The sequence below is a fragment of the Musca autumnalis genome, unplaced genomic scaffold (assembly GCF_047663935.1).
Source record: "Musca autumnalis isolate F117 unplaced genomic scaffold, ASM4766393v1 scaffold_2, whole genome shotgun sequence".
NCBI lineage: Eukaryota > Metazoa > Arthropoda > Insecta > Diptera > Muscidae > Musca > Musca autumnalis.
Genome location: NW_027411755.1, coordinates 62,205,953 through 62,218,752, shown reverse-complemented (window position 1 = coordinate 62,218,752; position 12,800 = coordinate 62,205,953).

The following is a 12,800-nucleotide window of genomic DNA, read 5'->3' as shown; positions in this document are numbered from 1 at the left end:
CAAAATTGGTATGGAGAATATCTTTGGCCCAACAGTCGGGAAATTCAGTCTCCACAGTAAAACATCTGACAACGGAATGAGGCTGAAAGACTTTGCTTCGGCAAAAACATGGTAGTTAGCAGCACCAGATTTAAGCATCTCGACATTCATAAGGGCACTTGGCTGTCTCCGGATCAGAAAACAATAAATCAAATTGATCACGTTGTGATAGATGGGGGACATTCATCGAGCGTATTGGATGTACGTTCGTTCCGAGGAGCAAACATAGACTCGGACCACTACCTTGTTGCAGCAAAGGTACGTACCCGGTTAAACGTAGCGAATAAAGTACGAACAGACACAACATAAAAGTTTGACATCGGTAAGCTGCAATCACAACAGATAGCCACAGTATATTCCACTCAAATGGTCCAATTGCTTAAAAGCAAAGCACTCCTCGTACCGATAACATATCAGCACAATGGCAAAGTATCGCCCACTCCATGCAAACAGTCGAAAAATCCATACTTGGATACCATTGAAAATATAGAGCTACTCTACAATCTTTTCCGCAGGAAAAAGAGAGAAATGGAAAAGCGGGAGTGTGAAAAAATCGAGATGCACATGAGCCAGAATGAAGTCCGAAAGCTCTAAAACATCAAACTGATGGCTTTGGCACAGGCACATCCTCCTGTAGAGACCAACAAGGTTATTTTGTTACTGATACAGATAGTGTGCCCAGGATATCGAAAGAGCATTTTTCCAAACTGTTGGTGTCCAACAGTAGCGAAGACGAAGATAACACAGATCCAATCCCAGAAAATGGTATTGAAAGTATACCGCCCAGCCAAGATGAGGTAAAGTCAGCAATAAACCGGCTGAAGAATAATAAGGCAGCAGGAGCCGAGGGCCTACCAGACGAGCTATTCAAAACCGGAGACGACACGCTGATAAGGTCAGCTAGTTAGCACCATTTGGCAGGAAGAACACGTACCGGAAGATTGGAACTTGAGTATACTGTGTCCATTCGACAAGAAATTAGACTGTATGCTCTAACTATAGGGGCATAAGTCTTCTCCCTATTGCCTACAAGATAGTCTCAAGGATATTATGCGAACGACCAAAGCTTATGGTCAATGAAATAATTGGACCAGACCAATGCGGCTTTAGACCCTGCGGCAAATCCTGGAGAAGACCCAAGAGATGCAGATCGACACCTACCACCTTTTTGTCGATTATAAGGCAGCCTTCGACAGTCCCCTACGCCCAAAGGTATTCCAAGCCATGTCTACATTTGGCTTTGTAAGATGACTTTAACTGATACTAGGTCCTCAGTTAAAATAGGAAAGGGCCCTCTCCGAACAATTCAGTACCAAAAGAGGTTCCAGACAAGGAGGCAGTCTTTCGTTTGGCCTTTTCAACATCCTGCTAGAAAAGGTTATACGAGATGCAAATGTCTAAAGAAATGACACAATCTACAGCAACAGCCACATGTGACTTGCATATGCTGATAACATTGACATCATGGGACGATCAGTTAAGGAAGTAACTGATACCTTTAAGGTGGTCGAAAGAGAATCAGCAAAAGTGGGTCTGGCGGTAAACGGCGAAAAGACAAAGTTGATGGTGTCGACACGCAATGCGTCCATAGAGCACGGACCAACAGAGGAAGTTGGTTCCTAAAATGTTGAGGTAGTAATAGACTTTGTCCACCTTGGCACCGCCATAAACACAACAAACAACTTCAGTTTTGAAATAAAGAGAAGAATTGTGTTGACCAACAGATGCTACTTTGGTACTTGCGCAAGCAGATAAAGCAGTGTTTGTTGTGTTTGAGAGAAAAATTATAGGCTACATCATAAGAATGAGCGATGATGAACCCTCTAAAAAGGCGTATAAATACGGGCCACATGGCAGTACACGCAGAACTGGCAGGCCAAAGCTTCGATGGAGCAAACAAGTGGAACAAAAGATGGAAAGACGCGGTATTCCAAAAAACGAAGCAACAAACCGAGAGAAATGGAGATCTTTTCTTCGTTCGGCTTATGGAACAAATGTTCTGTAATGGACCGGCTAAGTAAGTAAGGTTCCCAGTGCTCACAAAACTTCTCCTTCAAAAATTGGCTACATGAATTAACACGTTTTGATATAACCCTCATACAACGCGAAATCAACATTACTACGTATACGCCTTTGTTGCAACAACTTCAAAACACATTCAAAATGTTGCATGCACATTTCTTTTGCAAATAAAGACATAAAACATTATGTCAAAATCAAAACTTATTAAAAACGACATACATACAACACAATAATTCTGTCGTTATAGTATTATTCCGACTGCATTTGATTGCCATAGCCATCGCTACCACCACCAACTAATTACAACACAAAGTTTTAATTACAACTTATTACTGTTGATTAAACACACTTGTGATGGCGAACCGTGGTTGTACAATAAGAATGGTAAGTTAGGAATGGGCAACCGGTAACACTAACAAACGCCACCGCCTTCCTCTTCCTCTAAGTAATGGATCTAACTTTAACATATACAAAGTAAATGTGGAAATGTTGCTGTTGTCGTTGCTGTATAGTGTAACTAACAGTCAGTAGAACTTTTATTACCCAAATTATGTGAAAGCAACATAGTTCGGTAGCTAGTTTGCCTGGTCGCTTGTTGCTAATTTTATACGTTTGTATTAATGTACGTGTGAGTTAGTTTGGGAAAAGTTAAACAGGAGATTAGTTTTGTAGAATGGTTAAATTAGCTGTGTATGTATTGCAGTTTTGGGGGCTTATTATTGTGTTAATGGAATTAGTCGAGGCTGTAAACATTTTTAAGAACAAATATTGACAAATGTATTGTATTATTATAGCATTTTTCCTTCTTGGAGATGTATTTACATCCTATATCGCTATACGCCCTATACCAGGAATATGTCACAAAGGACAAAGAAAACATTTTGTTAATATCCGAAGCCTGATTTTATATTTTTCTCTAGACCTTCTAGAGCGGAGTTCGTCCTCGTGCTATCATTTTGACTGATGTTCCCAATCGATTCGGGATACTTTGAGACCATTTTGCGAAATCTTGCAGCGGCTTTAACCCCATATATTGCCCTGCTTCACTCGTATACTTATTGAAACTATTCTTGTATAGATCCAAATCAAACTTTTCAGAAGTCTGAAGTCTGCCACCTTTCAGAAATGTGCAAGTATTTCCCGTATAGCATACTTGCAGATTACACTGTGATACAAACTGGAACTCAAAGTCTGGGGGGTGGAATATTTCTTTTGGAGATGAAAGCCCTTGATGAGTATACTAAGAACCCAACAGGATATTTTCGCCATAGGTCAAGTTTCTGAGATATCGCGCGATGAAGTTTTCGATTTTTTTCCTATAATACTTGGGAAAATAGTTCCATATCTCTGTTTGGCGTTGTTGTAGCTTCGTTTTGAGGTGACATGTCTTCAGTCAAATCGATTGGCGAATCTTTTTGTAGAACATTTCATTCTTCAAACTCAATGCCTTCCATGTCCTTTTCGTCCTTTTTTCTGGAACCGTAATGAAAGTACCACAAGATGAGAATTTTCAGCATCCAAATATTCTACAAAAATGTTGCTCAGAAGATTTTAGGTACGGTTCTCTTTGACAACTAATCGACTTTGTCCCGCTTTCATTGTCATTTTTGATATTTATTCGTACTTGATTCAGAATTAAACTATGTTTTGTTTTTCTGTATATTCGTTATTTGTTATGTGTAGGTATGCAGACATAACAATTGGTTATTGCTTATGTAAACATCTGGGGTGCTTCTGAAATATTTACCACAAATAGCTCTTCTAACGATGAACACGTTAATAACAAATAGATAGAGGATAGATCCGGTTATCTCAGTTTTTGAACCGGATATTCCGAGATGAATGGCGAAAATATCCTTTTGGGTTCTTAGTATACTCATCAAGGGCTTTCATCTCCTAAAGAAATGTTCCACCCCCAAAAATGCTGCTGCACAGTGTTATTAATTGAAATAAAATCGAATATGGACTCACCTCTCACACTGCTTCTCCAGTGGGAGTAATGAGCATTTGTATCACAGCCCATTACCAAATGACTTGGTGGATCTAGTACATCATCCGTGAAATTAATGATTTAACACTATCGAAAATCGCTGCCCTGGGGTTTTTCTGTCGTCCAGATCGTCGGAAGTTATGAACTTCATCAGACCGACCAAAGTGCTGGACTTGTTTGATGCCACCATAGGTGTAGGTATATCTATTTATCTGATTTTGTCAAATTCCGAGCTCACTCATAGTTTCTTTAGCGGCAATCGCAGTAGAGCTGGTAAAAAATACTTTGAAATAAAATATCGAAAATTTCTAATGTGGGCAATATCCATAGTTTGCAGGCACTAAGCCGCAGGAGGAGATTAGACTGGTGACTACCTCCAGGCCAGGGAACAGAATCTATTCGATAGATTCCAGAATTCCGCCTGCGAAACATCTCTTGATTGAAACAACAATTTTTTTCCGACTTGGCTGGATCCTGTGTAGTTATCGCAGCTTTTAGACTGTTGACTATCTCCAGGCCAGGGAAAGGAATATATTCGATAGGTAGCGAACGCTTCCCAATGTGAGTGGACTTCCTCATGAAGCAAAGATTCAACCTTATCTCCCGGAATTCCGCCTGCGAAACATCTCCTGGGGATTTGTCTACGTACTTGGAGCAATAATTCACCGCTCTTTTATATCTGTGTTAGGCCTTTCTCCCTCTGGCCTTACTTTTCTTGATGGTTGGAGACGTGAGAAAGTGGCCCATCTCTTTAACCCCAGCAACATCTGTTAAGGCATTCTACCTTGGAAGAACACTGATCTGCTATAGACTTCCATTTCCCTTAGGGAGTTGCTCCCTGATCATCTGGCTTGGGGGAGGAGGACGCTTTTCTGGTTCAGAACATGAAGATCTTTTCTGATGTGTCTGTTTGGCGGAAGCCTATTAATTAAATCGTGACACGGATGCTCACAGCGACAACACCCAAGCGGGTACGACAACACTCAAGCGGGTACAACACCCAAGCGGGTACATCCAAGCAGGTACTGTATCGAAAACATCCTGTGGTGCTGATGCACCGCAGATGGTCCACTTCTTCTTATATGGCGTGGCACACTCCTCAACATGCGTGCATCTTCGGATCTATCACTGTATCGCTGTTGTTGATAAAAGCCGTTCTATCATTCTTCTATCTCGGATTCCAGAGTGACTTAAGCGTTGCCCACAATATACTTAATTCTGTACCAATGTTGCTTTGTTTCAGGTGATGTAGCCATTTTTACCGCTAATGTTCGCCTAGCAGCTCGCTTGCTATTCTCTTTGCCTCTGGTGGGTAGTTTGATCGGTTCTCTGGTATTCGGACAACAGGTATGTCCGAATACAGTGATGATGTCCCTGAAAGTTCTGTCAGCTACCAGAGGATCTGAGGGAATGGGCAGCTCTCTGAAACGGTAATTGGTAAATTTTCTTGTCAATCAGCTTTCCCATGGTTCAGAAAAGTACAGCGTTCAGAGGTTATGAAGTCGGGTGGTCAATGTACGCAGACAATGATAGGAACGGGGTCTGAGCCAAAGAAAATGACGGGTTGCCAGGATACTACATTTATCGGACCCGGTGCCACAATTATGATATCTGGCGAGCTGTGGCAATCTCCTCTTATCCTCGTAGGAGCGTCTTCATTCACCGTGCAAAACGTGGAGCTATCAATTTGACGGCCAGCGCTGTACGCCTCTGGTCATTACCTAGGATGAAATGCCAAACCTCATGATGGACTTTGCAAACTAATATCGGGCATATAACGCAGGGTACAACTATTCATCGGCGGTATGTACACATGAAGCAGCTCTTCCCGGGCAGTACCACTCTTTGCTGCTCATCAATCTCAATCGAGATAGGTCGGTACTGGACAGACTGGTTTATTAGGGATGCAAGTCCTCCTCCTCTTGTGCGACCCTGCCGCAGAACGTTGTAACCATCGCAACGTTGCAAGCTACTTATGACGGTGAGCCTTGTTTCCTAGATCGCGGCGGCTAAGATATTTTTTCGACTTTTCAGAATTTTGCTGACCTTTTTGCGGAGAATGTTGCAATTGATATTGCGGAATGATCTATTTCCTGGCAACTGAAGAACAACTTGTGGTGGTAGATGCTGCGTTTTTTGTTGTTGGGGAGACTGCAAAGTTGAACACACGCTGGGAGATGTTCTGGCGCAGCAAACAGCAACATACCTATCGAAGTAATCCTGGGTGCGTCTAAGGCCAGAGCACCGTCGAAAGTGCACCCATTCCCTACAGCCATAACATCTCACCATTGTTGACATGTGGTGGATGTGGATCTGGCAAGCGGAACAGATCCATACTGGTCCGGGGTTCATCTGTATTCCGTCACGAACCAAAAGAGCTCTTAGCAGTCATTCCGGGATAAATTTACCCTCCCATGTTAAATAAAATACACGAACACTAACACATAATTGTTGAGGTGACGACCCCTGTAGTGCATTTCTCTAAAACATTTTTGTGTTACCGAGAAAAATCGTTAAAATTAGAATGCTTCTAACTTCGGTAAAAACTGAAATTGTTCGGTAGGTTAGTGAAAAGTAGTCGTAAAGTTCTACCGATAGCAACTTTGTCATTGAACTTTTCATTCATAATTTTCGTTTTAATTTTAACGATTTTCGTCGAACATTCCTCAGAGTCAATACGGTGCATAGAACCGGCCGACATGGGATTGATTGTGTCTTTGGGGCTAATGGAGTCAAGTTGACTGACCCGTCGCAGACACCATAGATGTCCGCAAGGGATCCGGACAGGTTGGATGTGGTTTGGTCATGCAGCTTTTGGACTGGTGGCTACATTCGGCCAGGGAATGGAATCGATTCAATAGGTAACGAATGTTTCTCAATGTGAGGGGAGTTCCCCTAAAGGCGGAATTAATTCTGATAGAAAAGTGTGTTGAAATCTTTAACATACCTGAAGTTTCCGAAGTTTCCGTTATAAGGGAGCTATAATTACACCTAGACCGATATGATAGTTTTCGGGCTTTTTTAGATTTTTACAGCCTTTGAGTAATTATCTCAGAAAGTATGGACTTGACCCCGAACAAATATACCGACGTAATAGGAGCAGGGAGGACAACCTTGATGTAGGTTGTCTGAGGGCTGGCCATAAACTTAACATTAGCGAAATCTTCTATTAGCGGTACCTGAAGGTTTGGACCGAAATGTGGACAAGTTCAATTTTATGTATATCTGGAAAAATTTTACGATGTACATTATTGTGAACAAATCAGTTACTCCCTTCGAGAGTTATGGTGCTCAGAAATTATACTGTGCGACAACAAAAAAATGACAAGGAAAACTTAGTAGAATATGAAAGAAGAGCTAAAAATATGAGACACTTGTATCGGCGTTTTTAAAGTTTACATCAGAAAGTAACCAAAGAAGGCGGGGCAAGTTCCGCCAATTTTTAGTTTTTTCGAAATATTCGAGTTAAGATATCTTGGAATAGTAGCATTTTAGGTATATATTGTCTTTGGCAACTTTACAGAGAAGGATGTGAAGAAAATTCTTGTGAAAAATTTTAACCCTAATGCGTTTCATCAAATGGGCCTTTTTCGTCCTTTTTTCGAATATCTTTCGAAAACTCCTTTCATTTCCATTTTACTATATGTATCAGAATACACCTAACCTGTAAATCTTATCTAATCGCCAGGAATCTCTAAAAATGAAAAACACATTTTAGAGTTAAAGTCTAACTTCATCTGAGTTTATTCAAAATTGTCCCACAAAACATAATTTTAGAGAGATGATGTCAAAGACAAAACTATTCTTTGTCAAATTTCACTGTGGAACCCCATAGAAATAAAATGTCTATTCACTTTATATATCATCAAAATATCAGTATCAATTTTGCTTAAAAACATGAAAATTTTCCCATTTTTTTGATGACAATTTGTACCTTCTTTTTTCGAGTTGATACATGAAAGTAATATGAAACTTGGTTCTAGGTGAAAAGTGTCAAAAGAAGAAAAATTCTACACCAAGATTATGGCCAAAGGTGTCACGATTCAGACTTTTACAAGACTGCCTTCCTTCTGACTGCTACACTGGCTACTTGTCGATAGGTGTGCGGCTTGAGCTCGTCGGCATTGGGGGGTGTTCGTTGCAGCCAGGAGAAGAAACATCATGGTCAATATATAATTTAGTTGAACCAGTGTGTTCCCAGAAACAATAGAAATTAAAAAGAAACGGGGCTATGAATCAAAGTTCTCTTTTCAGTTCAATCATTCGTCACTCGCTTTATCAAACATCCGTACCAAATCCATGGTGAAAATATTTACTAGTTGTAAACCTACTGTGACGTAAGATGTTATTTGTCTACCGGCTACCCTCCCACGGTTACTCACCTATAACCTTCCATGACAATCCTTGGCCTGATTTAGGACTGTCCCAAAACCTAAACGATTGATTCAACCACTCACCAAATACCTACCATCCGTTGTTCCTACCCAACCATATTGAAGTTATCTTCAGACATCAAGAGAAATTTCAAATTCAATTTTCATTTTATTCTTATAAAACAATCTTAGATTATCTTATAAATGATTATATACTTATAAATAGGTAATTATATCGATATTCCTATAAATCTTCATTTTAAGTTCGTTTATGCGTTCATAACGAAATCTTAGTTCGACATCATATTTTAAGGGGGAAGAAAATCAATGTGGACCCTATTATAGCGCTATATTAAGGTATTCCTGTCAATAAATTCATAGATAAACTATATCCATCAGGCGAAACTAAAATCTCGTATTGAAAGAAAATATTTATGAATGAATTATTTAAAAACAAATAGGTTTAATTAAGATTTTAATCAACGTTTACATTTAAACAATTTAGAATTTTGGTAAACTTCAGAATTTTGAATCGCTTTTTAAGCGTTGTAACCATGTAGATTTTTTTTGTAAAATTTAGAGTTACGCAGTAATTTGACTGCGGTATAAAACCACCCACAAAAATTAATAAAGCTAGTGTATAATTTATAATTGGCTTATAACTTTAAATTGTAGAATCAAGTATAAATATAATTGAAGAAAATTGCAGGTAAACAAAACATGACATCATATAGGCTGCTCTCCAAATGACCGCTTTGACCGACAGGTCTCCATTTGGTCGCACTCGGCAAAAAAGGTACTTACTCGAGGCTGGTATGACAATTTTAGGTACAGAATATTTGCAAATGTTAAATCAGCTGCTTTGTTGAATGTTGTGTGACGATGAACTCATCTCATGAGGTGTTATTCTCGCAGTTAGTTGATTTCTAGATGATGTCTTTCTCGATGATAAGTGTTGATAATTGATGAAAACTGTATTTTGTTGCGCTCTTCAATGATTTAACTTGCAATTGGTTCAACAACACAACGATGCAAAACGAATCTGGCAAAAACATTTAATTGTGGTATTTCCGTATAAATTCGATGTCAGCGAATCCGATCGCTGTTTCCGTCTTGCCTTCGTCTATTAAATTTGTCGATTTTTATTTTATATAACCGCACTAGCTCATCAGGAGTATTAAGAAAACACTGTTTATTTCTTTTTGTTTTGCTGATATTTGGATTTGTTTCCCAAAAGCTCGGTTTATTTCTCTTTTGTATTGACACTCTATTTATGGTGACTTTGTCATAGAATTCGTAAGAGTGCAAAATCTTTATTTCCAACCGATTCACGTATATTTGTTTTCTTGCTTATGTTGCTTTACGTCAAAATCGAATCACTAATTTCTTCTGTAGTCCTCGTTTTATTCGCTTAATTTTTCTTATAGTGGGATGTGACAATCTAAGTGAAACAAACACAATATCAATGCTATTTACTTTGGAACTTTTTTTTGTTTTGATTTGTCGTATTTTGAATCCGATAGTATATCAATAATTATTCATTTAATCTGACACTTTTCTTTCTCTTTCGTTTTATTACTGAAAAGTTCGTTACTTGTACACAAAATCGGTTCAATTATTTGTTTTGTTTAATGGTGCTCTTGTTTTTATTTTGTGTGCTTTAGCTCATATTTGTACTAACAAAACAACTTCACTGCTTTCGTTTGATATTATACTTTACTTTTTCCTTTTGTTTGTTTTCAGCAGTTTTTTTCAACAACACAAAATCTCTCTCTTTTTCGTTTCTTATTTTCTCTTCGGGTTTGCTTGGCGTTGCCAACTAGATTAATCGATACTAATCACTACTCCTTTCTCACATTTTCGTTAGCTTTGATGGTTTGTTTTGGTTTCTTTCTTTTTTTTTCTTTTTTTTTGTAGTAAAGAATTTGATCACTGTTGGTGCTTATTTTCTTTCGTTGATTTCATCTTTTTCTTTGGTGTTGTTCAACTGTGTTTCACAATCTTTAATCACTGTTTTTCAATTCTATTTCTTTAATTTCTTTACTTTCTTTGGTTCGAGTGATGGATAAAATAAAAGATGTTCACTGTTTATTTCGGCTGTTTGTTGGATTATGAATGTTGCTTCACTATGCACGGATTGTTATTTTGGTTTGCAACGATGATGGCCTGTTGGCTTTATAAAAACACTGTCTTATTTTGGTGGCTTTTGGATGTTTCATAGCATGTTTCTTTTTTTTTGTGTTTTGATTTTTGTAAACATTGAATAATAAAAACACCCGAAATTTCTGTTTTGGTGTATTCTAGTTTTGGTATTGGAGATTATGATGTTATTTTTTCCTATTTTTTTCGAATTTCACCGTTGGAAACAAATACACTTAACCACTCTTTTCTCTCTTTGGCTATTTTAAGTCGGTCTACACTAGCACTGACATATATGGTGTTGTTGTTGTTGCCCTTTCGGGGCAATTTTCTCTTGGCTTTGCTTGAAGTAGACTAATGATGGTTGTTGAGAATCCGTTAAAGATGATGTTGCTGGCTCGCTAGCGGGCACATGCAGTGGTGTTTGAGTCTGTTTGAAAAGAGCAAATTGGCTTATGCTATGGCCACAGACGGTTTTGATGGCTTGACGCTGATGTTGTTAGGGCTCTTTCATTGATGTTTCTGGATAGTTGTGGTGAATCATAGAGGTGTGTTCTGCGGACGATTTTGTGATGCGGCTTCCGTTGAATGTGCGTGTGTGATGTCTTGTCGCTGAAGAGTCGTCAAATCAAAATCTGTATATGAAGGTAATTTTTATTTTAGCGTGCTGATGCTAACTTATGACAAAATGCAACTTACGATAATTTGCGTTTATGAATCTGAATATATTCAAACTGGAACAATGGTTTTGCATATTTTGCAATAAAATATAATTTCGCCGTTCGTATTCTTCTTAAAATTGCAAAATCTGCTTTTCCAATATTTTTTTGATATTATTTTTGCATCCAGAAAAACACGAAATATTTAGTTTATCGTCGTTCTTATGCAGTTCGGTTTATTTATTTGCGTTTACTCCTTTGTCCTCGGACAAGATTTTTATGTTTTTGGCCGATTTGAGTACGGCACATGGCCCTTCCAATAAATCAACGCCACACTTTATTAATTTTCGCCGACCGACAACGACCTTGTTAACACGACCTCGATTCAAACAGGAAAGAAAGTTAAGTTGGTCGTGATTGCTAAATTTTGCAACTCTTGTCCATTTCTCTGTCCACTATACGAACTGCAACCAACTTCAGGTTTGCTATAATTCAATTTTTGCAGAGTCGTATGTAGTTTTGTGATTGCCATTTTGCAATTACTGGATGATGTATCGTTGATCTTTGCGAAGTGGCATTTCACATGACACGGTACACACATCCAAAGTCGGTTTGGAAAAGTTTATCATATCAGCAAACACGATTTGCTGATATGATAAATCTCCACATTGAGAATCTATCATCACCAAATGATGAATACAGGTAGTTGGTCCGGGTATTATGCCTTCAGATCTTTGGCGTGGAATACTCCCTGAGACTTTCCTTGTAAATTTTCGACTTCGTATAGGTTATTTCCGACCTTACGGACTATTCTGCATTTTATGAATTTCTTGCAGAGTTTTGCTGAAACTTGTTTTGAGAAATCCGACAATTGGAAATTCCTCCGGAAGACTTCTTGTCCGACCAAGAATCTGGTTTCTTTACATCGCGTGTTGTATCTTGTCGCATTCTTTTCGTAGGCTCGATGCAAGTTCTTCCTTACTCCATCACGAATGATTTCTAAATATTCATGTCTGCTTTCTATCCGATTTTCAGCATCCTCTAGCAGGTCAAGTTGTCTGGCGAGTTTATATGCCGAGGCATGAGTTATCATGTTGGTTCCAAATAAAATGAAATAGGGTGTAGCCCCAATTGCGGAGTGTACTGACGAACGAAGCGCACATTCTATTTCACAAATGTGTAAGTCCCAATCTTGTTGATTATCATTCAGATAGGATCTAATTGCGGCAAGAACCGATTGATTAACGCGCTCTGCTGCGTTAGCTTGAGGCGCATAATTCGCTGTTCTAATATGCTTTATACCGAATGTGTTTGTCAAATCGGCAAATTCTTTGCTCACAAATTGAACTCCATTGTCCGATATGATTGTTTCAGGACAACCGAATTTATAAAATATTTCTTGAATTAGAAAGTTAACTACATTTCTGGCATTTGCTTTAGCCATTGGCTTTAAGAAAACATATTTTGAGAAATAATCCATCGCAATAAAGATACAACTATTTCCTCTCTTGGATCTCGTATAAGGTCCTAAAAAATCTATATATAACCGCTGAAACGGTCTGCCTACATCAGCTTCAC